The sequence below is a fragment of the Cynocephalus volans genome, chromosome 9, assembly GCF_027409185.1.
Source record: "Cynocephalus volans isolate mCynVol1 chromosome 9, mCynVol1.pri, whole genome shotgun sequence".
NCBI classification, from domain to species: Eukaryota; Metazoa; Chordata; class Mammalia; order Dermoptera; family Cynocephalidae; genus Cynocephalus; species Cynocephalus volans.
The window spans coordinates 105,015,958-105,043,654 of record NC_084468.1 but is presented as its reverse complement, the minus strand read 5'-3'; the positions used below and the strand labels follow the sequence as shown (position 1 = coordinate 105,043,654).

The 27,697-nt window shown below is 35.4% G+C and overlaps 1 pseudogene; it reads left to right on the top strand.

Moving 5' to 3' along the window:
• Window positions 1–27,697, top strand: LOC134385775 (protein LTV1 homolog; annotated as a pseudogene).

The following is a 27,697-nucleotide window of genomic DNA, read 5'->3' as shown; positions in this document are numbered from 1 at the left end:
ATGGGGGATGGTGTTTGGTTAAAGGGTTTGGAGGAGTCCTTCAGTGATCTGCCCTGGTGCAGGCTCTGCCTGTTCAGAACATGGCACGGCGGTGTTAGCACAGTCCGGAGGTGGAGCCCTCAGCCCTCTGACATCGAAGGTCAAACGTTCTCCCAGGCTCAGTAGAGATGTCTGTGGGCTCCGCCAGCCTAACCCAGTGTGTGTTGGGCCAAGCTAATCCCAGTGATCTTGAAAAGAACACCTAAATCACACAACTCATCCTTCTATGGCAAAAGTGTTATCTTAAAGGGCAGAGAGGAAGAAACAAAATGAGAGGTTAGTTATGGGAATTTACTGAAAGAACGAGCAATTTAAACAGGAAATAAAGTAACTGAAAAGCCACCATTACACTGCTTTCCTTACTCTGGAGCCATCGCTCATCAACAAGAACGACTGGGAAAACACACATCCTTTAACAAATCTCTCAAAGTCATCCTTACCTACTTTTAGCCTGTTTCCTTTTTTTTTTTTTTTCCCCCCGCGGCTGGCCAGTAGAGGGATCAAACCCTGGACCTTGGTGTTATCAGCACCATGCTCTAACCAACTGAGCTAACCAGCCAGCCCTGAGCCTGCTTCTTTTTGTAAACGTGACGCTCACTCTGTCTCCTGATGAAGATTCTACCTCTCTCTTTGGGATTTGCTCATTAAATTGTGTCCCCCCAAAATACGTATGTTGAAGCTATAACCCTCCCCCCCATGTGACCATATTGGAGATAGGGTCTTTAAGAAGGTTATTGATGTTAAATGAGGGCTAGGGTCTGGAGTTCACAGACCCCTCGAGCCTGTTTACAAACCCTTCACACACAGGTCTGAGAGCTAGGTGACCAGCAATAAAAGGTCCTTGGAGCCTTGGTTGAAGAAGGAATAGTCTTTATTCAGCACACACAACACTATGAGCTAGGCAGTACAAAGAGAAACTCAGAAACTCAACTGCTACTGGCAAAGTCCAAAGAAAAACTAAGCAGCTGCCAGCAGAGTAAACATGCTCTATTTTTAGATGTGAGCTCTGTGGGCCAGCTCTGCTTCACAAACTCAAGAACACTCAATAGCTATTAACGAAAAAGCTACATTGGTGCACATGCACAGTAACTCCACCCACACACAACTTGTTTATAAGAAATGTGCTGCTCGACCCCCAACAGGACCTGAGCAAGGGAGCCTGACTAAATTATCCTATTTTCTCCACATGAGGTCATTAGGGTGGAGCTCTGATCTGATATAACTGGTGTCCTCATAAAAGAGGAAGAGATATCAGAGATCTCTCTCTCTCTCTCTGCCTGTGAGGACACAGCAAGAAAGCAGCATCTGCAAGCCAGGAAGAGAGCCCTCACCAGAAACTGACCCTGCTGGACCTTGATCTGGGACTCCTAGCCTCTAGAACTGTGAGAAAATACATTACTGTGGTTTAAGCCACCCAGTCTGTGGTGGTATTTTGTCATGGCAGCCCAAACAGACTAAGACACCTAGCTACTCCCTCTGGTAACAAACATAGCTTTGACCCTGGAACAGAGAATGTAGAATAATATTGCTCTTATATGTGAATGCCTTTTGCTGCTCTTATAGATCATCCCAAACTGCCACCTGAACCTTAAAATGTGAGCATCAATCACACTTTTCTGTCTGTCCAATGGTCCCAGACTCCATTTCTAAAATCTTTTCTTCAATTATTTTCCCTAGTTTTTCTATACCTAAGACAAGAGTGCCTAGACACTGTGCACATTCCAGTGTCTTCTTCATAATGACAATAGGGACACCAACGCAGCTTGTATGGTGTGGTCACAAAACATTGAAGTAATATTGTCCATCATTTCTGTTTCCTGGTGGCTGACTGCTGTTACACAGAAAGGTGGTGTACTGGAGAACAGTGAAGACATTTCAGGTAAGATTTCAAAAATAAAGTGACACCTACTGAAAGAAACTTTAAATACCTCTGCCACCACCACTCAGATATATATTAATCCTGACAGACACAGGTTTCAAAGAAACCATAGGTCATAATCTCAAGCGAGAGATCAAGAGTTCTCCTGCTTGCACCATTCCAGAGTTTACACATAAAATAAGCAACTAGGATTTACGAAGTATATTGGAAAAGAACAGCACTTTTCTAAAAACGATTGATGAAATTTTGAACTTACAGGCTGTACTTTCTTACCAAAACAGGATGAGTGTATACATAAAAGTAACATGGGATTCCATAACTCGTGGCTTTACTGAGACTGTCTGAACCATGCTCTAGTCTGAGAACTCCCTTTAGTTAACTGTATAAACACGTGTACCACAAACTCTGCTGTCTTAGCCATAGCAGGTGGATCTAGAGGGAAATCATCTCCTGTATGTTTCATTATGACTTAAGGCTCTTCAGGAAGGAGAAATCAAGTGTCCAGGAGAACAAGTTGCATTTCCTCATGGCAATCACAAGTTGCTTTTTTTATACTGACAGTGGGACTTGAAGAGTTGCCAGTCAAATCAGATTAGAATTTTCATCTCATCCACATTGATTTTTCTGTGATTGCTACTGAAGCCAGCTAGTAAATACACAAGTACATGTATTGCCCATTGGACTTCTTGCTGAGTTCCCAAGTACCTTATTTCTCCATTAGGACTGAAAAAAAAATCTGTTTTCCTCCAACTGTAGGAGTGAGGGGAGACTAATAAAATGAAAGCTCTAAAGTCATTTATGGAGCTGAGTGAATTGAGCCCATCCAGCAGAATCCTGAATGTGCTCTTTATTTTGTCAGGCATTTAAAATATATAAAAAGTGTTCAACTTGGCTCCTTAAGAAATCCTGCTGCCTCTGTATTCTGGAAAATATAGGAGTTAAGACTCTCAAGCTGGGTTTTACCACACAGGCTGAAGGGATCCTTCAGAATTTTGAATCTAATTAGATCTATACTCCATGGATCTCTTTTTTTATTACCCCTAATTGTATCAGTCTATATTTCTTCCATGACTCCTTTAATGTAATATTTAAACAATGGAAGAATAAGTGCAAACTATCTTTAAGTTTTTAACAGATTGCATTATGGGGTTAAGTCTATATAGAAAAAAGACTATCTGGAAAAATAAAGTTGAAAATTCATTTAATATGATAGGTATTTGTTCTTATAAAGTTTCTTCTAATTTATAGCTACAGTATTACTTTATAGGATCCTAGTCAATATACAAAATTTTAACTGCAGTATTTGAAATAAGATTTTAAATCGACTTTTTCATTTTAAAAGCAAGATAACATTTTTATTAACTCAAATATGTTACATATGTAATTTTGAGACAGTGTATTTTTGTAACTACTTTATTGCTCAATTATGTATATAAAAAAGAAAAAAATTAAATCAGTGGGAAAATAATGTTATCAAAGCCTGATAATTTTTTAGTTTATAATAATCTATAATCTCATACATAAATTCATTAAATTATTATGAAAAATTAAATTTCTCAAACTTATGCCAGTAAAACAATTAAGACAATTTTTGCAGTTTCACCAATAAGTTTATACAATTACTTTTTCTTATTTTACTCCATACCTCTTACTTAAGTAATTTTTTGCTTTGCAAGCCATATGTGTGATTTAAATATCTTCTAGTTTGCCATGGGTTAACATTTCTTTTAACTATCATTGATTAATTCTTTTTAACAAAAATTTAGTGCTCTTAGTGTGAGATCCCATTCTGTGCAACTGTAGGAAGTCCACGTCTACTAATAGTTTTTCCAACCTTTGTGTTTTTGAGAATCCTCAGAGAAGGATTACATAGTCCAACAAGTGTATTTTAGCTGTAGCTTCTCATCTCCAGCTCCAGAGTTTCTCTCTTGGTCACTTGGGAGTTTCCCTACTGTCAGAACACCTGCTTAGCTCTGAGTTTGCCTCCATGGGTAAGGAGCATCATTTCTTTGACAGAAGGCCACCTGTTTGTTTATTTCATTCCAGAATCTGGCCTCCCACAAATATCCTATTTTGTACAGTTCACCTCTTATTTGATGCCCTGTGCTGGGATGGTTATCAAATACCAAGTGTGGTTAGACAACTGCAATATTTAACATTCCTCTAAATAAGGTTTATCCAACTTATAATAACCTCACCTGTGGGATACCAAAATTCAGCCCAGACTTCACTGTGCCAAGCCCATTTCAACCCGTTCCATTACACAGTCTTATTTCTAGTACAGAATAAAGAGAACTTCACATCTCTACTTCCCTTCTGGTTTGGTCCAGTCTTGCAGCTATATGAGAGAAAATATTTGGAGTGAAATGACATACATGCTCCTGTAAAATGAACCCTTAGCAATCTAAAGTGGCTTAAATTCAGATTTAGGAAGTCTTTAAGCAAATTAAATTCAGACTTAGAGGTAAAACAACAACAACAACAAAAACTTTACAGCAACAATGTTGCTAAAATCATACCCAATTTACTTCATTAATGGGAACATGTGATTTTTCAGTATGAAAAAATGATTTTTGCATTTTTTTTTTGCAGGTGTTGAAGCTTCCTTAAGGGGAGTTTTAAAGCAATGTTTTATGTGGTGAAAGAGTTCTCCAAAGTGGTCTCTCCAATGATAATGCCAAATTGTATCTTCTACTTTTAAGTCACAGAAAAAATTCTGTATTGACAGAAAAGGAACATGTAAGGAGGCTCAAATTTAAAGGTTCAGGAAACAGTTTGGGATGATCTATAAGCTTTAGAATAGAAATTTGAGTCCACTTTTCACCACTGAGTTTTTATAAATATTGTTATTTATTCTCAGAGGATTCTGCTATAATGAAATAATTGTGATAAAATGTCTTGAAATGAAACGTAACAGTTTTTCACACTCTACATAAGGGCCCAAGTTTCCCTCTTGAGTCTGAGAAGCTCCTGACTATACATTTCTTGTGAGTCAAATGGAAAGGGGCGGTTCTCCGAATGTTACCAGTTGCTATGGCAGACTGCTCTGATACAAAGGATATGAAGCTGGAAACGTATGTTCTGGCTTCAGTGTTATCCGTGGTCACCTACTGGCCTTTACCTCCACCCCTGACAATTCCCTAAGTTTGCTGCTCCAGAGGAACACAGGTGCAGTAAACTGTGATGGTGGCATGATACTTTGTCTCAAGTCCATCCAGACTTTTTTACCCAATCAAAATACCCAAGAGTTTGGGAACATCTGCTTTGATCAAACCTTAGGTACTGATGGAATCAGGGGGGGAAAAAAAAAAAAACACCTATATTTTACATAATTGCTATTATATGAGTAAAATACTACAATATATTCAGTGATATTTGGCCACTATTGCCTCTAATTTTTAAGTCTACAATAAGATAAGGATAATGATGGCGATTGTGTAGCTTAGTCAAGCATTTGAGACTTCATCAACCGTCAGCAAAGATTTCGTTTCCTACCTTTACAGCCTACTATATCTATTTGAAAATAGAGGCTGGATTCACAGGAGGAAATACACAAACCTCAGGAGCATACATTTGTTTGGTTTGATGCAGGGTGTTTGATTTTCCCTCTGAAAGACCTACAAGGAGCATGAGGAGATAAACATAGGCGAGCAGGGACCCACTGGACACATTTTTCTGTTCAGTCAACCATTTCTCTTGTTGACGTATGGCCCACATGTGCAACTTTTACTGTGTTGTTTTTTTATTTTCTTCAGATAGCCTCATTACTCGAGAAAATGCAATAAAACCTTTGTTTTCCTGAGAGCAGTCCTATCCTTCACTTTCAGCAGCACCTGAGAGTTCTTCAAATATTCCAAAGGAAAACTTACAGCTCAATAGATTTCTCAGTTCACTCATCCCAGCAACACAGTGATCACATAAGAATTATACCCAACAATTTAATTGCAACAACATACCTAGTAAGCAAAGCAGTCAACACAGACAAAGAAAACCCCTGTGCCACAAGGTGTCAGAAACACGGTTCTGTGAATAATCCCTCCATATCATCTGCTTATAATATATAAGTGTAAGTAACATCCTGCCCCTCAATCATGAAGAAAACTAAACTGAAATGTTAAATTCTGGAAATTTTATAGAAACAAAAAGATAATCATAATATCATAGCAGAAAGCGTCAACCAAAAAGAGGAGCTAAAAGGGATATTCCAGAATTCAATTTTTTTTTCATTAGCAAGAACTGGAAGCAGTTCCCATATGAAAGATTTAAGAAGGACCCTCTTTGAAATGAGTATCTTCAATCTATCCTCTCCTGATTTGAACTACAGGTTAAAATCCATAATGAAAGACTGAAGCTGAAATAATGTAAATACTTTACTCATTATCTCAAATACTGCATAAAGAAAAGAGAAGAAAAGTAAGAAAGAAGTAGCAAGACTAAAAGAATACTAATAAACATGAGAAAAATATTTTACTAGAGTTGGCTAAGCTTTTTGGTTTGGGGTTTCAGGGTTTTTTAAGCTAATATTCAGTGGCAGTCTAAAAAGTCCTTGTATTACTATTTCCTAACTCATGGAGAATCAGGAACTGGTTGCCTTCATCAGCAACAGCCTCTCTCCTCCACACGCATGCACACACACAGGCATGCACATGTGAGTTTACCCTTCCTACCATCATCACCCAGCAAGGTGTATAGGCCCTTTCCTTTCTTCTTCCGTCCTTATAGGTATCATAGGCTGCTGCAAGGGTGTAAATTGGAGAGGGATTGTGAAAGATCTTGAGGCCCCAATGGGCAACACCCCATCTAGTCACTCATCAAAAAAGTTCTACAGATTATTGAGTGAAAAATATATTCGCTGGACATCAATTGGAAAAACAGCCAGCCTATTCAGTCCCTGAGCACAAGAAATGGACAGTATTTGACGGTTGGAATACAGCATAAGGAAATAATCAGAAATGCAGGCAAAGAATTATGTACCAAGATGTTCACAGAAGCATTATTTAAAATTGCAGAGCAAGCAAAAATAAAAACAACTTGGACTCAAACCAAATAGCCCAAAATAGGGGATGGTTAAATAAGATGGACTATTAAACAGACATTAAATGTCATGTTTTCAGAATATATTTAATTAAATGGAAAAAATGCATGCAATAGAGCATAAAGTTAAGTAACACACATAGCTATATATACAGTATGTTTTAAATCAGTGTCAAAAGTGCTACATTCAAAATGAGCTGAGACTTGTGAAAAATACTTAAGACAATATAAAGTACTTTTCCATCATCTCAAGCAATGAGGAGAGAAAAGACAGGAAAGGAAGAATGCTGCCACTTGGGAAAGACAACAATTTGTTAACAGACAATAGAATTTACTTTTCCTCACCTAGGAAAATAATCTTGAAGTTCTAAAAATAGAATACACAATGAAAACATAATTTTCAACCCAAAATATTGAGGAGGGTTAGCCTATAAGCTCCTTAGGGACAAAATTATATCTATTTTTGTGTACCACCATGTCTATAACACCCAGAACAACTGCACAGAGTAGTATTTCAATTAAAATTGTGACAAGTTAATATGGGAACAAATACACAATAAGAAGGACCAAGGGCTTTAAAAGGATTCAGTGACATTTCAAGTTGTTGAAGAAATGTATAGGTATGACTTTGAAGTATTTGTAGATAAGTTCTGAGAAGTCCATGGATCTTGAGAGGTTTCTAAAGAGTATGTAGATGTTTCCCAATAAAATAATTTATCCTGGAAATGGAAAATTGATACATTTGATCCTGTTTCCCAAGGAGATTTTTACAGCAGATTTCTATACAGATGATTTGTAGGAAAGTAATATGGTACTTACTGCCAAAATAATTTTATAGCCTTTCATCCATATGTGACCTAACAGAACTCAGTGTGAAACTATTACAAAAGGATGCCTTAGCTTAAGCTGGTAATTGTCTTTTATTATTTGGTTAAAGATCCCAAGGGATCTCTGGGATCCTCGAACAGGGAAGTGGCAAATTCACAGCTATTCTGTGAGAAGAGTAATCTGTCAGCTCTTTGCTGAACACACTGGAAACTGAAGAGACAGGAGGCCTTAGGAGGTAAACTAAGATGTTCTAGGCAGAGGCAATGATAACTTTTTTAAAAAGAGTAGTGAGAGTAGAGACATAAAGAAGTAACTGGAAGCACAACCAGCAGGCCTAGCTGGAAGATTGGAAATGGAGAAAATCAAAAGTTTTACCAAGATTTCAAATTTGTATGGCTAAAACTGTAGTTGTACCATGACTACAAAGAAGAAAGTGAGAAGAAGAAGCAGAGTAAGGTGATGCTTAATTCAATTATTGGTCAAAATACATTTGAACTCTCAGTCAAATAGTGCAGTGAGATTATGGAACTGCGTCTAGGGAGAAATGAAAATGCACATGTGAAAGCCCTGCGCCTGGGGTGGTAATGGAACGCTGGAGGCAGAAAACTGATATTCAGAATCATGAGTCTGTGTCTCCAAGAAAAGGTGGAAGTTCATTTAGGCTTGAGTGCAGTCAATTCCCATTGATGGCTTTCTCTTATCCTCTACCCACCCTGACCCAAAACCCCACCAGCAAATAAAGTAGTTTCTCTCTTGAGATCACCATAAAAGACAAAATTGTAGAATTTCAATTTTAAATATTCTCTATTCAAGAATAACAGAAAGGTGTGTTGTAGAAATATTTCTGTCAGAAAAGGTAATAAAAAGTCTTAGGTTTGGCGTTTAAATATCTATCCTTCAATTATCTGGGAAATTTACTGATGTGGAAAAAATCTTCCTCAGGCAATGCCAGGAAAATGAGATGTCGCTGTGTTCACACAGCAATATTAAATGACAGATGACACATAGACAGTCAAGTGACTTAGAGACAATTTTTGTTTCCTCTTTAGAATGGGGGAGCAGAGGGACTTTTAAAAAAATAATAACCATCATATACAGTAATGGCAAACAGTCTGAAAATATTGAATGTTGCAAGCCATTTATGATGTCTATTACATGTTAAGAAAGATAGTCAGTCAATATTACAATCTTAAATATAAACTTGAAGAGTGCTAAATCCTCCTCCAAAATGAACTTCAAAACCCTCAAATATGATTGTCTACAATAAACAAGACAAAATAGTTTACTTATGGCCCAAAGTGAGACTTTGAAGTTTACTTTTAGAGGATATATTTGGAAGTAGTTCTCAAAAAGAATGTTATTTATGAAGTGAAAGCACATTTTAATCCTTTTAAATTTTATTTTCAGTCTCTCTGAGAAATGCTCTAATGCCTCCTTTGATGTGGTATGATTCATATCCCTTCAAAAAACATAGGAACAACAAAAATATCTTTAAAATTAGCAATTCAAGAGTTCTACGATCCTATGATCTATGGCCATATCAGAATCATAGTATCGTATTGATTTTAAGAATGCCATTATTTTATGCACCATGGAGGGAAAAAAATACTGCTAAACAAGTTATAACACAATGTCTTCTATAACCCACAACTTTTACTTCATAGTTATTAAAAGGACATTTTAATAATTATTAAAGTATAGGTTTTTATCTTATATCATTCTTGAGCCTTTGTAAAAAAATAAAATCAAAACTGGTTAAGATATTCCTGAAGCTAACCCTCATTCCAAGTCCATTCTTCCCAAATATTTTCGACTCCAAGTCATGAGTGATCATATTTTACTACACAATACAGTTCTCTGTGCAGTCACGAGTGCTGGTGATGCAGTACTCTCAGTGGAATTTCATTCCAAGCTGCTAAGACTCGTTCGTCAAGTTTTGAAGAACATGGACAGGTAACCATTAGGAAAACCACAAGACACAATCTGGTTCCAGGTTAAAATGTGCACACACACACACACAAAAAAAAGGTTAGACTCTGAAATATATATCTTAAGAGCTCCGTGATATTGTAAGGAAATATAGGCTACAGCTCTAGCTTCTATAAGCATCTTTGAATTTCTTCATTGTTCATGTGAGCTTTCAAAACGAATTGGAGAAAGTGTTAACTCCACTTTAAAGGGTTAATATACAGTTTTAAAAAAGAAAACAGCGGTCTTTCTCCTGCTTCTCTTACTGGAATGATAACATCAGCATCTCCATCAACGAAGGAAGTAGCAACCGCTTCTTTACCAGCAGCAGCAAAAACCAGCAATTAGTTTGTAGTTATGTCTTAGGGGTCATTAATTTTCCGTAGTACAGCACTCATCTTATTCTCACATTCCCAAGATTTAAAAAAAAAAAGAAAAAGAAAAAGTCCTTGCTTCTCAGAGGTTATAAGTTTCTCTAGGAAAGATGGCCTCTTTTTTCGTGAAAAAATACTGTCATTTCATTTCAATTTTATAGACTGATTCTGGAAATTAGATTCAAACTTTCTGAGATAACGAACATTGAGTCCAGCATATAATCGTGAAGTAACGTAAACATTCTACGAGTCAAGCTCTTACATGACACGTATGACCAAGGTATTGCTATGCTCATTTTTAGAAGTTTATACTTAAACCAGAGAAAATCATCTAAAAGATAAATCTAAACAACTATAATGCTTGAATGTATTATCTACCTTGAAATTTTAGTTTTTCAGTTTTCATAACAGTAATAACTCAGACCGGTCTTGAGATTTTTATTTTTACTTACCAAAAATCTTACAAAGTAGTAAACACAGAAATAGCTAAATGTTTTCTAGAATTTACATGTAAAATGTTTTTAAATGGTAAATTCTGATCCAGGTGCCACTAAGAAAAACACATAAATTTGCAACAAGATTTTGAAGTAGGGAGCTTGGGTAAAAAGAACACAGCAAATGATGTGCTTTACTAGACACTTTTCTGCACACATATTACTTCTTTAAGACATATCATTATTATCAATCTTTGATTAAGAGCAAGCAAAACAACCTGAAAAGGGGTCAACAGAAAAAAAAAATGAATTGTAGTAACTACAAAGTAACGTTAATGTGTATCTTTTTTTCAAATAGGAAAATAGGTCTACACGGAGATGATATTGAAAGTACTTGATAACTGCTAAGCATAGGCACCGATCAGTCAGAACGGGCGCTGCCATCAGCCTTACTGACACCATCAACTGGATACCAATCCGGCAGTCAGTGTATGATGGGCTCCACAAAATTGCTCAGTACCCTGGTATGTAAAAGAAACAAATGAAACATTTCAGTTATTTATTATTTGTTTGTTTACTTACTAGAAGATCTTTATTATTTCCTTGGACTTGTCAGTTAATGGGAGGAAGAAAACTGATTTTTTTCATTGTCATTTGTGTAGAAAAAGTTGTCTGTTTTTTGTCAACTGAGGGGCCAAGGTGACTGAGACATGATGGCCAGTTAGGTGAATTACTAGAAATGAGAGAAGGATCTGATAGAGAAAAAAAAATTCAGACAAATGACAACTAAGAAGAAAGAGAGCCAATGAGAAATTCCTAGTAGCCAGCATGGCCAGAGGACTTTTAAAAATTACTGTTCTGATTTAAGTTGCGTTTTCGTTCCTCCTATTTTGAAACCCTTGAGTTAATCATCAAACCCAAGACACTTACATTAGTAACCTTGTTGTACTATAGCTCTGGGGAACTATAAAAACAGGCCTGAGTTCAACACTTAACAAAGAAGCAGAGCAGAAAAAGGACAAAACCTAGGGAAAACAGCAAATGGGGATTAAGAAATCTACAGGAGCAGAAATTTAAAACAGACTAGACATCATCCCACTGCAAACCAAGAACCAGTAGAAAAATTGGGCATAGTGGTATACCTGTTACAATAATTGAGATGGGCATTAGTCCATTATATTTGGATATATGCCCCCCCCCCCCAAAAAAAAAGGTTATATCAGAAAGCTGGAGTACTTGGGACATCTTTACTTTACTGTATAATAAAGTTTGTCAGTGTTTGACTTGTCAATGTCAAAGAATCTGAAAAGCTATTTTAGAATAGGTACAGATTTATGGCCTATCTGGTATACATGTTGCTTTTCTTATTTCTATTTTCTTAGCAATGTAGATTTCTAAATTGCTCATATTTCATAATATGTTCGTGTTTTCTACCATGTTTTATCATTTAAAAATATTAAATATTTCCATCAAATAAAACCAAAAAATTCTTCTCTCTCATCCTAAAAGACACATCCAAATCAGTGTTATTCTCACTTAAATACATGAACAGACTGTCATGTATTTATGGACCATTTGGAAATACAGAAAAGGAACATTCTTGCTGTTAGTTAAGCATAATCACCCATATGGACTATAACTGACACTGAAATCAATTTTCTCATGAATGTTTGTATAGGAGATGGCTTGGAAATAGGCCAGCTCTTTAAGGCTCACCTGTGTCAAATCAGACCCTGGGAACTGGTCTAGTGGTAGAAATTATGAGAAGTGGACAAAATTTTTATTTACTTCTTGGGATTCTATTCTATGTCTAAATACCTGACATAAAAATTCCTAGAATACCACTAGGTAGAATATTTGAGTGAAGAAAGCAAGTTAGACAAAACAAAAGGATGAAGAATATTATGAATCTCCACATCAGACAATGATCCTTGATTTTTGTGAAGAAATATTTATGAATAAAATATCCTGGAATGCAAGAATTAGATAAAACAAAGAACATATTAAATAGAACAAAGTTGAAGAGGGGCAGAGTCCTAAAATAACTCCAATCATTACTATTTCAGAGTACAGTCTATAAACATCCTCAAGAGAGAAAACAAAGTAGATTTCTCTCTATGTGGCTGTGACCACGAATATCAATTCATGAAAAAGTGATGCGTACTCATTGACTTTTAACGGGTTCTTTATCCCCTTTTGCTGATCCTAAAACAATTCAACTTAACAAAAACTATTGATAGAGACCATTTTTTTTCTAATTCACATATATGCAAAAGCATTTTGACAAACATATATTAAATACGTTCGGTAAGGTTAAAGAATAATGACAATGAACCAGAACGGGTGAACTAAACTTGATGCCTAGTTTTAAGAAAAAAAAGCACAGGGAATGTTTCAAACCCATCACTGGTCTGGTCTGCCTTTCTTTCTCTATAGTTTCTTGCTAATGGTAGCGGGGGAAAAAAAGCTCTGTAACAATTTGCACTTCTTTATCTAGAGTGAATACCACCTGGTGATACCTTTTAGCCTCAGATTATTTGATTGTTGCTTTTTGTGGATCAGGATATGGTTAGGTAAGTAGCCATGAAATCCTCTGCTTTCTTTATTTTTGCTAGGTAGGGTCTTTGAAAAAGTGACACTTGACACATTTACCAATATCTGAAGATAGCAAGTGGTGTATGACCAAAGGCAGCAATAACATAGTGGTTAAGAAAGTGAGAGCTCCAAAGCCAAAAAGTAGGGGTTCAAAGATCTTTTTATCAGCTACATGATCTTACGTAAGCTACTTACTCTTCGGGTGTTCCAGTTTCATCATCTGTAAAAAGGGCATACATAATCTATCACATAGGGCTGTTGTGAGCACTAAAGGAGGTAACAGACATAAAGCATGTAGAATAATGCTGGACATACAGTCAGTGCTCAGTAAGTGTGATCTATTATTACCTTAGAATCCCTGGCAACAAGACATTAGAAGCACATTGATGTCAATGGACTCTTTCCAGTACTGATTGACTGGGGTTACACATTGTACACAGCACAGGTCTGCAGGAGGCTATTAAGAAGATAAAAATTGAAATAATTTTTGGAGGCTCCAAGGCCATTAATAGTCTTGCTTTTCCCATCTCCCTTAAGAAAGATCTGTGTAGTCTATTATGGAATTGGGAATATGAGGGTAGTGGAAAAGTCATGAAATGGGAAAGCATTTTGAAAGAGAGGATATTTGCTCCTATAATCCACTCAGATTTAATCATTCTTGAACTATTTTCATTATTTTGCTTAAAGGGGCAAAGATACTAGAGAGTAAAACATTCTTACTCTCAGTTCCCACTGACTAATATAAGGTTGTTAATTTTGCTGTCCTACCATAGTATTTGTGGCTCAAAAGTAGACTTGTCCCTTTCCACTCCCTCAGGGAAAAACCACCACAAACAAGATTTTAGGAAGTTCCCTAACATACAGTGATTCCATAAGGCCTTGACTATTGAAGAAATTGGGATTCAGTTTTAAAATGGATTATTTATTTAGTAACAAATGAGGACAGTTATATGTATTCTGAAAAAATAAGATTGACATAAAATTTATTGTAACGTAACCAATTTAAGAAGCTCATGTCTACGTTAGAAAGAACAACTACAGCAAAGCAGACTACATCTCATATATGAGAGTTCCTAAATTGACACATTGACTTGGAGGTTATTTCTAAGTATCACTAGTAGACTGGATGCAGCAATAGTAAGGGAGAAAAAAAGAGGATGAGAAAAAGTGAGAGAGTTAGAAGTAAGAAAACAGGAAACAAAGATTAAGAGATGAGTAGAAACAACATGACAGAATAATGAACGGAGTGGCACAATAGCATTGGTAGACAAGCACTAATTTCCCATTTGATCCTTGAGCTGACACTTCATATTTCATTTTCAAACTTTGCTTGGCCTGACTTGCCCCTTTCATCCATTTCCGGCAGTATCTTGCTGCACTCTAAATATGTACATCAGTCCTGAATGTATGAAAGAAACAGACTTTAAATCACACTTCCACCTAACACGAACGCAGCTCATTCATGTATATATGAATCTCATGCATGCATTGACATCTTCTCACCAATTATTTTCCCTGGAAGCCTACCAGAAATCTTTTTGAAATAAAAATAAAGAAAAAAGTTTCTATAAGACCCCACAGTTTAAAAAACACGTAAGATCAAGAATATGAAGCTTAGAGAAGCTAAAGCCATCAACAACAAATATTAAAATAAGGGTTCCTTTTATTTACACTAGCCATATCAATACATCATCAATAGCTTGATTTTGAAAGTAACATCTGAAATCTGCCATACTATGTATTATAGTAAATATTAGATAATAGAATCAATTTCAAAATTAATGAATAATCAATTTTGTGCAATCTCTATTTAAACGTTTTGAAAGTAATAAAGTAGTATATTGTTTTTATTGAAGAAAAACTATAAATAACAACAAACTACCAAAACAAACTACAAATAATTACAGTCTCAGTCACTATTGTTAGAATAATTGCATAACATTCCATAAAGCTCCAATTAAGTGGGAAGAAACTTGACATAAGACTTACCAATAATAAAACAGACAAGTGTTAAAGACCTGAAGTTTGTTATAAGCAGCAATTTAAAGGAAGACTGAAGTGACTTGTATCCCGTGGTAAATATCAAGCTTTTACTCAGCATTTATTTTACACCAATCCCAAATTTTAAAACTTACTTTTAATCTAATATGACAATTTTAATCTAATTGAGATTATAAAGTAATGCAAACATGAAAAATTAACTAATAAATAAGAGTATCATGAGGAACTAATTTATTACTCAAACAACTTATTCTTTAATCATATATTCTCCAGTTAAATATTTGTTAAGCCCTCCTATGTGTCTAACCCTACTAGAATCTTTCTAGTTTTTAAAGCACACAATCTGAACAGAGACACTTTATTCTACAATTTTATAATCCAGACAAAACCAAAAACAAATACAATTCAATAATAGGTTTTTAGATAGATCAACTGAGGCATAAGACACAATAAACTGCAAATATTTTAAGGGTACAATTTGGTGAATGCTTATGTCTCAATCCATATGTGAAACCATCACCATACTCGAGCTAATGAACACATCTATAACCCCTGGAAGTTTTTTCCTGTCCGTTGGTAGTCCCTCCCAACTCGCCATGCATACCCTCCTGCAATACTGTTCCAGGCAACCAACAACTGATTGGCTTTCTAATAGGTTAGTTTGCGATTTCTAGAAATTTTATAAATGGAATCACACAGAATGCACTTTTTTGTCTGCATTATTTCAGTCATCATAATTATTTTTAGATCCATTCTTGTGTGTATCATTCTTTTATATTCCTATGTACTATTTCATTGTATGAATACTCTAATTGTTTTATACATTCACGTGTTGATGGACATTTGGGCTGTTTCTAGTTTTTGGTCATAAGTAAATTTGCCATTCACATTCCTGTACAAGTGTTTGTGTAGATATGTGCTTTCATTTCTCTTAGGTATTGTATTAGTCCATTTCTGTTGCTTATAACAAAATACCTGAAACTGGGTGATTTATAAAGAAAATGAAATTTATTGCTTACAGTTTTGAAGGCTGGAAGTCCAAAGTCCCGGGAACATATCTGGTGGTGGTGACAATGACCAAGGGTCTCACATGGCAGAAAATGGCAGAGCAGAAAGATACTTCCTCATGCACTCTTTTAAAGCCCTCAGAATCATGCCCCTGACCACCATTATTAATCCATTCACTATGGCGTCTTCCTACAATCTAATCACCTCTTCAAGGCCCCCCTTTCAATTACCATAATAGGATTTCCCACCCTCAACGGTTATGGTGGGGATTAAGCCTCATCGTTGGGCGGCGGGCATCCAATCTACAGCAGGTGTATACCTAGAAATGAAATGACTGGGTCATGTGGTAGGTTTATATTTAACTTTTTAAGAGGCTGCCAAACTGTTTTTTAAAATTGTTACAGCATTTTATATTTCTACCTGATTTTAAGGCTTATCATACAGCTACGGTGATCAAGACAATGTGTCACTGACTTAGAGACAGATCAGTAAAACAGACTAGATAGTCCAGAAAATGTCTCACACATATATGGCTAGTTTATATTTTAGACAAGCACCAAGTCAATTCAATAGGGAAAGGGCAACTATTTCAACAAATGGTGCTGAAAAAATTGGGATCTATATGCAAAAGATTAATTTTGACTGATCTCACTGTCTAACATGGACTTGAAATGAATCATAGGCCTGATTTTTAAAGCTAAGACTATAAGTTTCTTGAAAAAAATTTGGAAAGTCTTTGTGACCTGCATTTGGGTAAGATTTATTAAATATAACCCAGAATGCAAAAATTACAGAAGCAAACTTCAATAAATTGAATTTCATCAAATTAAAACATTTGTTTTTCAAAAATATATGTGTTCCAATTGTTCCACATCCTTGCAAACACTTAGAACTGTTAGTCATTTTAATTTTAGCCCTTCTGGTGAGTATGCAGTGGTATTTTATTACGGTGTTGATTTACAATTTCCCTAATGACTAATAACCTTGTACATTTTTGTATGTAGTTGTATGTTAACCCTTCTTCTATGGTGAACTTTCCAAATTTTTTGTCAATTTTTTTAATTGAGTTGTGTGTCTTCTTATTGAGTTTTAAGAATTCTTCATATATTCTAGCTATATCTCCTTTGTCAGATACATATTTCAAATGTTTTTCAACAGTCATGGCTTTCATTTTCTCAACAGTGACTTTTGAAAAATAAAAGTTTTAATTTGATGAAATTCAATCTACTGACTTTTTCTTGTAGAGTGTATCCCTTTTGTGTCATATTTAAGAAACAAGTAACTAGGGATTCCTAGTCCTTATCCTCAATCATGGAAAGCCCTTTTCTTCACCTGATTACTTGTGCTTTGAACTTGTTCCCCACTGGCAAAGAGTCTGCCAAATGGGAAGATTTTGTGACATGCAAGATTTTCAAAAGACATCTTGACTTTCAAGATTACTACTTAATATTCTTTATTGCTGTACTGTAGCAGAAAGAATGATTCTTGTTAATACAATTGCTCCTTTACTACCTGAGTTTGTGACCTTCCCATAGACCAGACTATACATGTGGGTCGGCTTTCCAAGGCTCAGTTTCCTCTATTGCATTTTCCTCCCTTTCTTCACTTGTTGAATATTACTGTAGTCCTGGGATATCTCATATGCATGCCCATCCAAATTTAACATGGCTATCATACTGTCATTTTTAAAAAACTCCTTCAGTAACTTATCAATATATACTTAGTAAAGTCAAAATTAACTTGCTCCAAATTTTAGTTTCTCAACAATCTGGTCTCAGGATTCCTTTTCCAATTACCTATTACTATCCAACAAAGCTGGTCACTGAGCTGCCTCTAGAATATTCCTGGCATCCTTCCTACATCTGGGCTTCAGCTGACAATTCTTTCTTAATCAGGCATGACCAACTCCCCTCCTGATAATAAAATCCTATTTTAAAAGGATTTAAAAATCCTATTTCAAGACCCAATTTAAATCATGCCTTTCCACCAAAGTGATTGATTTTAGGGTACCCTCACTGGACTGAAGTAGGACAAAATGATAGGTAATAGAAGCAAAACTAGAAGAAAGTTCCACAAAGGAAGGTATAGGCGAACAGTAGACTCTAAGGCCTCTTGAGAGCCAAGCCATAAACAGCCTATTCTTATCCTTTGTCCAAGAGCCTTATCTCTTTCAACTTCAGATAAAAAAAAAAAAATAGTTTCTAGTATAGCCAAAGAGTATTAACCATATTAACCTAAATTCTCTTTTTAATTAGTGATGGGAAGATCAGAAGCAGTGCAAATGAAAATGGCATAAAAGCACAGCCTATCACTTTTAGAAGTGTAAATGAATGCCCTGTGGATTTTATTTTTTTTAATTGCATGAGGACAGACAAGGAAATAGCTCCATAAAATTGTAGCTTCTCAGGGAAAAGTGTTAATGCTATGTAAATTAAAATTTGAAAGGCAACCTAACTGAAATCAGCAACACCAAGAGTTGTGTATATGGAAAAGTACAATTCATCAGCCCTGAGAAAAGAGCCATCCAACCTGCTGATATCTCCAGCTTAGCCATTTTAGGGAAAGCCTTCATTTTATGCTACACTGTCAGCAAGGAGTTCTAATTGACTTCATAGAGACTTTCCCTGGTGGGGAACTGGGAGGAGTAGGGGCAAAGGGTTGGGAAAAAAACGTGATTTCTCTCCTTGAGAAAATTTCATAAAAGCCAAAGGATTCTGGCTTAGCTTGGTTAGCTCAGCTGGTTAGAGCACAGCCTTATAACACCAAGTCACGGGTTCGGATCCCTGAACTGGCTAGCCACCAAAAATACCTAAAGGATTCTCAAGAAATGGAAGTTAACTGCACATGCACCCTCTGAAGAAATTTTTGGTTCTATATAATTCCTAAATTTCTCCATTAGACAAGTAGGTTTTTTAAAAAATTTGAAATGAACTTTTAAATTTTTCTATAGATATTAAAATGTAAATTAAGTAGCATATCTATTCTTTTTCATATTACTTAAATGTTAAAAAGGCAGTTATATTTTCATTATGTTTTCTTTTTTTTTCTCATTTCTTACTAGCTGCAAGCAAAAACTTTTTAACCATGTTACCCTCTGGTAGCACAGTTAAAAGAAATCATTAGTTATAGTGTGTATAATCTTTATAAATTTTAGCTTGGCATAAGTTAAGGAAAGCCTGAGCCTCTCTAGCCTGGAAAAGAAATATGGCTATGTTAAGAGTTAATAAACTCAATAAATTGGCTTGCTAAGGGATATATAATTGCTTTAGGTGACTAGCTACAAACACTGAAAAAAAAATTTAAGGATTGCTTAAATAAAGAAATGCAAAATCAATAGTCTAAGCTAAAAAAAAAAACCCAACTTTTTTATTTACTTGGAGTAACATTTGCTATACAGTGATTCACCGTTTTTCAGAAGTTCACAACACAGCTTTATTTATTCATTTATTTATTTCTGCAAAGAACTATGCAACTTGCTGAAGAAACAAAGACACAGTAAGGAACACCAGCAATCTGAATATCAGCTGAAGTACAAAATGATACATGCTGCAATAAAAGCTATTTACCAAAACTATGAGGAATAGAGAAAGCAAACATTGGGAAGCTTTGGTGGTGAGTAAAACAGGTGTTTAAAGAAAACTTCATAAGAAAGTGACCTTTAGGTTAGATAGAACGTGAAAGATGAGAATGATTTCATTAAGTAGAGAAATGAGGAAAGGTCAGTCCACACTGTGAGATCAGATTAATTAAAAAAAAGCCAAAGTTACAGGAACACAAAAGAATCTGCAGGAAGTTTAAGTACCACCGTGCTGTGTTTCTCAAAGTGTGGTCCAGAGACCAGCAGAAACAGCATCCTGTGGGAGTTTGTTAGAAAGGAAGAACCTCAGGCCTCACCCAGATCTTTTGAATCAGAGTATGCATTTTAACAAAGATCCTGTGAGCTGTAAGCACATGAAAGTTTGAGAAGTTCTAGTCCAGAGCCTATAGTATATGGGGGAAGGATGATGTGAGAAATAAAGACACAAAGAAAGATGGATATCCTTAATGAATGCCATAAAGTTTTTACACTGACCAGAAGAATCTAAGAGGTTTCTTAAGCAAAGGAGTGATATAATCTGTTATTTATGTAGGTCTAGTGACAGTGTAGAAATATTGTTTGGTGTGGAGAGAATTGGACACAGGCACGTCAGTTACGGGACTACACTAACATGATAAGAATGATAGCTACTATTTATTGAGTGCCTACTACGTGGTCGACATTATAATACAAATCTGATATTTTATACAGGTTATTTTCATATTCCCACAATCCCCGTTGATCTCAGCCAGCAGGATTTACCTCTCCTGCATAACTGTTTGCACAAAAGCTGCTAATATCTTCCCTCCTCTTCCAAGGGCATTAGAGTATCTTTTTAGCTCCATTCGGTAGTTGTTTTCACAATAGAGTAAAAATTATCACCATAATTTTCCATTTTCCATTTTAGAAATTAAATGTCAAGTGGTGGGAGAATAAGTGGGGGGAAAGGGAGACAGTAATAATGTAGATTCAAACATCTTCCCCTTCAACTATAATCACCCTCATTTTAGATTAAACTTGAAGATCAATGGTTGCCTAGCATCTTATTTTTTTCAAGCAGTTCTTGACTGAAAACAACTCAGTAATCTGCCTTGGTTTAGAATGCAAGGGTAAAAAATCAAGAAGGATGTGCACCAAATTAATATTAAAACTCTTTTGCATACCACTGTGCAATTTAAAATCAGTTTGCACACCTTTGTTTACACATTGATCCTATAAGTTAAGCATGGGGCAACCAAAATTCTCTACTAGGTGATTCTAATCACAATATATTACCTTATTTCTTTTATATTTAAAAAGCAAAAAGTCTCTCTTGAACCCAGTACCCTCCAGACACTACCACATTATGTGCTATCCTTTGTACCAAAAATCCTCAAAAGACCTCTTAAGTCTACTTTAGTTTGGCTTTTGCTGGAGCACTCCATAGAAATAGCTCTTGGCAACTTAGATAAAGTTGACCAATTCTTTAAAAGACTCAAAGTTCCAAATCTCACTCAAGATGAAAAAGACAATCTGAATAGTCCTATATCTATTAAAGAAATTGACTTTATCATTAAAGACCTTCTGATAAAGATAACTTCAGGTCAAGATATTTTCACTGGTAAATTTTACCTAACCTCTAATGAAGAAATAATATAAATTCTATACAATTTGTTCCAGAAACTAGAAGAAGAGAAAATACTTCCCAATTTATTTTATGAAGGCAGCATTAGCCTGAAATCAAAACCAGATGAAGACATTATGAGAAAAGACCAGTATCCCTCATGAACACAGATGCAAAATTCTTCAGCAAATTCTTAGCAAACCCAACCCTGCAATATATAAAAAGGATAATACATCATGACCAAATGGGGTTTATACTAGAATGTAAGGATAGTGCAACACTTGAAAATCAATCAATGGGACTTCTATTTCCATTCAAGATTAAATAACAGCAGCTAGATTTACATTACCTCTTGAAAAAAATGAAAAAGCAGACAAAATACATGAAACAACAGCACTCAGATCATTGGAGATTAGGCAGTAAAGTATCCCTGAGAGATAGAAAAACTAGAGGTTAAGTCTTTTGATTACCTAGCTTACTGCCTAAAGAAAGTTCCCAGGGTGTGGCACAGGGAAGGGGAATCCAAACAGGGTCCAGACATATCCCTGAGTCGAGGAGGCACAGTTGGGAGTCCAGAGAAGTGAAGTGACTAGGGTTTTGCTTCAGAATACTGGAAGGGACAAAGTTTTACAAAAAGAGAACTCTTGAGATTCACAGGTCTCACTGAATATTCACCTGAGTATTGATCAATGCATATATGTAAAGAAACTACCTGAAGCTGGGTAAAGAACTACATGAAAAGATGTGAGAAAGCAGTGTCCAGAGGTTAAAAGGGTTAGGAATAATGCTTGTCCCAACAGTCAGAAGGTAAAACCTCATAATCAATTTTTATAACTCAGAGTACTAAGATGGGTCTTGCCTCAACAGCAGGGGAAAATTAAACTTTAGATTAAACACAGTTCTAGTCCTGCCTAACAAAGCTTAAAAGAAAGACCCACAAAGGATCAAATGATTTTGAATCCCATTCAAAAAAAAGCTTAAGAACATTTTTTAAAGATACAGAAATACAAAGCATCCAATGTAAAATATACAATGTCTCACATTAAATAAAAATTACCAGGGATACAAAGAAGCAGGAAAATATAATCTATAATGAGGGAAAAATCAATCAAAACTGACACAGAAATGACACAATTGATAGAATTAGTAGCCAAGGATGTTAAGCCTTAAATACTAAAACATAATAGAGCTATTATAACTGTATTCCATTTGTTGAAGCAGTTAAAGACTGAACGTGTTAAGTAAAGATACAGAAAATATAAAAATAACCCAAATTACTTCTAGAGACTAAAATTATAATATCTAAGAGGAAAAATTTATAGAATGGAATTAATAATAGATTACAGACTGAACAGAAAAAAATAATGAACTTTAAGACATAGCAATAGAAATAACCCAAAATGAAACAGTGAGAAAAAAGTTAACAGAGTATCTATTAACTGTGGTGTATTAGTTGTTTCTATTGCTTATAACAGAATATCTGAAATTGGGTAATTTACAAATAAATGAAATTTATTTCTTATAGTTTTGGAGGCTGGGAAATCCATGGTGCAGGGGGCATATCTGGTGAGGGCCTTCTTTGTGGTGACTCTCCACAGCAATGCAGGATGTCACATGGTGAGAGAAATGGGCTGAGCAAGAGAGCTAACCTTCTCACTTGCTGTCCTTTTAAAGCCATCAGAACCACACCCATGACAACCCATTAAACCATCAACACATTACTCCATGAATAGTTCAATTCATTCACAAGGGCATAGTCCTCAGGATCCAATAACCTCTTAAAGGCCCTACCTTCCACCATCACAGTAGGGGTTAAGTTCCAACATGAGATTGAGGGGACAGTCAAACCATAGCCTGTGGATGACTAAACACAGCCCAATATCCATATAATGGGATCCTCCAAAAGGGTAGGAGGGGAAAAATATTTAAAGCAATAATGGCTGAGAACAAGAAACATTAAAAACAACAACAACAAAAACAAAAAAACCTACATTAAGGAACATTACACCATTACACAGTCATGTGTCATGTAATGATAGGAATATGACAGGGATACATTCCCAAAAATGCATCGTTAGGTGATTTCATCCTTATGGAAACAGCATATTATGTATTTACACAAACTTAGATGATACAGCCTACTACATGCCTAGGTTATATGGTATAGCCTATTGCTCTTAGCCAGCATCATCACAAACATGCGGGTAATGCTTTGCACTATATTACAGCAGCACTAACACTGCTGGGTGATAGAAATTTTTCAGCTCCATTATAATCCTATGGGACCACCATTTATATGCAGTATGTCATTGGCCAAAATATTATTATGTGGCACATGACTGTAATCAAACTATTTAAAACCAGTGCTGAAAAGACAATTTTAAAAGCAATCTGAGGGAAAAAATACATCATATAAAGGAACAAAAGATGGGGTGATGGCAAATTTCTTGTAGAAAACTATGTAAACTGGAAGACGAGTGCAGCCAAATCATTAAAGCAATAGAAACACTATAAATCCAAAATTCTTCCCCCAACAAAAACATCTTACAAAAAAATGCAAGGTAAAATGAAAATTTTCAGGCATATAAAAGTGGGAATTTTTCATCACTAGAAGACCTACACTAAAAAAAAAAAGTTAAAGTCCTTCAAGCAGAAGTAAAATAATACAAGATTAAACTCTATATATACACAATGGAATGAAGATCAATGGATATGATAATTGGAAGGATAAATATATAGTAGGGTTGTTTTTGTAATTATTATCTAAATCTCTTTACAATAACTGTTCAAAGTAAGAATGACAAAATGTATTAGGGGATTTGTAACATATGTAGAAGTAAAATGCATGACAATAGCACAAAGGTGGAGGGGGAAGTAATGGAAATATAATGATCTTATTCTATATGTAAAGTTTTAGACTATCACTTGGTGGTAGACAATTAAAGATGTATACTATAAACTCTAAAATAACCCCTAAAACAATACAGCAAAGAATTATAACCAATAAGTCAATTAAGGAGGAAAAATGGAATTTTAAAAGTATACAATAAATCCATAAAGAGGCAAAAAAAAAAAAAAAAGGAGAGGGGGAACAAAGAACAATATAGGACAAAAAGGAAACAAACAGCACAATTATTTGTTACCATGGAATTTTAATTTAACTTTGAAGAGACAATATAAAATCAATAAGCATTTAAACAGGAAAGTAAAAAGGTTGAAACAGAACAGTTTTTTGGATTTTTAATTACTAAAAATAACATTTTTTATTTTTAAATTATCTCCTAGCAATGAAATCATATATTAATATATAATCTATTTAGTTCAGTAAGGAATAATGTGTAATCTAGTATAACCCAAATTAATTTTGGAATTTCATAACATTGGTTTTTTACTCTTAATGTACTGACTATATTTACAATGATATAATTTCTCTCAACCTGCTATATTATAATAACTTCAAATATCAAGTCAGTTATTAAAAAATTTAAATCAACATATTTTTATGAACTATATTGAACTATATGAACTATATTTTAAATTGTAATATTTCATTGTAAGTCTAATCTTTTTTATGTGTTCTAATTCTCAAATTACCATGTCCACAAAAAATTTTTAAATATAAAACAAATAGGCCAATGGGTAATAAAACAAATGAGAATACATATTCTGAATTACTGGTAGATTTCACACAATTTGGCAGGAACATTATTTGTTGGCATGAAGAATATTAACAACTGATTGCTCCTATTTCCTTTTGTGTAACTAAAACTGGAAAAATAAAAAACGTGAAAGTCAAATTGCAGGAAATTTTACTCAACCTTTCTAACCAAACCTTCTGTTACCAAAATTTGAACCTTTTCACTGACTAGTAGGTTATCCCTATAACGGTAGCAATTATTATTTTTTGTTCAGGGAGGAGACTAGATGTATTCCTGTTACTTTGCTCTCAGGATTGCTTCACCTTCTGAGTAAGCGTCCTCTATGCAAAATACCTCAGACTTGAGATTTTGGGGGGCTGAAATTACCTCTCACTACTGACAGATATATTAGAAAATATGTCTACTGGGAGGAGAGCTCCATTTACCTAGCAGAAGGTTTCCTGTGGGAGTACATCTACTAGAATAATCTTTCCAACTTCTGTCCCAACCATTTGGGGGTTGACTTACCTAATTGGAAAGTGTGAGAGAATTAACTTGGTTCTGCAATATAGGCCAGTCCTCTTTCACTGGGGTGAGCTCTCTGTGATGAAGTCAGGTTCCTTCCCTAACAGGGAGGCTTACACTAGTTCAGCTGTGTGAGTGGTAACCTGTCTAAATTGGGAGTGCACATCTATTTGGCCATGGGTCTTAAGAAATACAGATTGTTATTTCACCCAGGTAAAATAGATTTATTAATAAACAAATAACTATTAGGGGAGGCTTATAAAAAGAAGAAGTCATATTTGGGGGTTAAGGTAGATATACCACTCAATGAACACATGGACTCCAGAGGCTAAGAGTTCAGTTTAAAAGGACTATGTATAGAATACTCTGACTCTAGAAGTCAACTTTCTCTTTAATAAAAGTGGTATATTAAGTGATTATTTTCTTTTATTGAAATCCTGCATCTGTCCCTGGATTTGTTCAAGACTCAGGATGGGAAAAGGGACCAATCCCCCTAAACTCCAATATTTTAGTAAATGGGCAGAGAACCTTGAAAAAATAAATAAGGAATAGACTGGGGTGGAGGGCAAGGGGGGCGGGAAGTAGCATGCAAAATCATAGTATCTCGATCTTGGGCTGGGAGCTTTTGTGTTGGGCTACGTGGACTTTCAGCCCTGAGTGGGGCACGGTCTGGCAGTTAATTTGAAACTCTTTTGGCTGTTTAAGCTGACTTTGCAGTTGTGGGTGACAGAAATTAGGTGTATTTAGGCATGGCTGGGCAGAATATTGCAGCTTTCCTTGTGTCTCTGAATCAAGTCTTCAGGTCTGCACTTTCAAATGCAACAGGAAATTTGTGGCAGGGCCTTAAGACACGGCTGCCCGCTGGGCCTTGCCCATTCCTAAGATGTGATATCACCTGCTCTGAAACCCTCAGCTATGTAGTTGCTGTTTCTGGGGTGAGCCCAACAAGCCTGCAAAATGAGAAGAAGAAAAAAAAAAAAAGCTTTACAGAGAAAAAAAATGTCTTTTCACTTGGCCCACTCAAGTCAGAGATATTTAGCAGCAGATGTGAATGTACACCAGAGAGTTCCATTGACTAGAGAAAAAAAGTGAAGGTAAGTAAAACAGAGGAAGTTATGAAGTGTTCTTTGATGATGATTATGACCACATACAGCACCTGAAAGAACCATCTGGGCCCTTAGCACTTATTCCCAAAAACACTTTCAGTGCACATGACAAGAGAGATGGGAAAGAAGAGATTTTGTAATTCCAGGCCCTGGAATTAATTTGCCTTAATCAGCATTTGCAGAACAGAGTCTGAGGAAGGTATAAGATTGTTAAGTAAAGCAACTCCTGTTTAAGGCTCTCAACTGGATTATGGATGAGAAAAAAATCAGGAGTGAGGAATGATGACTATGATTTTCAAAGTTCATTTTCAGATGAAGATGATTTGTTTGCCTGGGCAAACCACACAGAGTCATAGAAAGCCACTTTTTTTAGAAAGAGGAAATAAAAAGTCACTTCTTAGAATATTCTGTCACTTCCTCAGTCATAAGAAGTAATGAGCAGCTGATCCAACATAATGAGAACTTTAGGAAATTTTATGAGCAACATGATGATGGCAAAATTGGGGCACTGAATAATACTGAATTGAAGGGTTCTATTCATATCGATAGCAATCAGTTACACAAAATTTTGAACTGTTTAAAGCAAATTGTTTAAAGCTGAATATTCTTTAAGCCTCTGAAGATAAAGGTATGCCAGTAAATGAAACTGATGAGTCTGAGGAGGAAGACATTGTTCCCGTAGTTCTAGAAGAAGCAAAAGAGAGATAGGATTATGAATCAAATTGTAGTGCATGCTCACATTTATACAACCTTCTTTAGCTTACCAAGTATCAACAAGATCCCAACCAATACAAATATCTTATAAAACAGGAATAGTTCTGAATTGTTTATCAAAGAAAGGACTCACAGCAAAGCAAATTGAATAAATGCAGGTGATTAATGGCAGTGATCTGCCTAAGGGATCAACCCAACCACATTCTAAAAATGAGCGCAAAGAAAATAATAGAACAAGAAAGCAATCTGTAAAAGAAGAGTACAAGGAACAGATGGAGAGGAAAGCTAACAAATTAGCTTTTAAACTGGAAAACAGAAGGCAGGAAAATGAGCTGGTGAACTTGAAGAATACTGTTGCGGGTCTAGAGTTATGA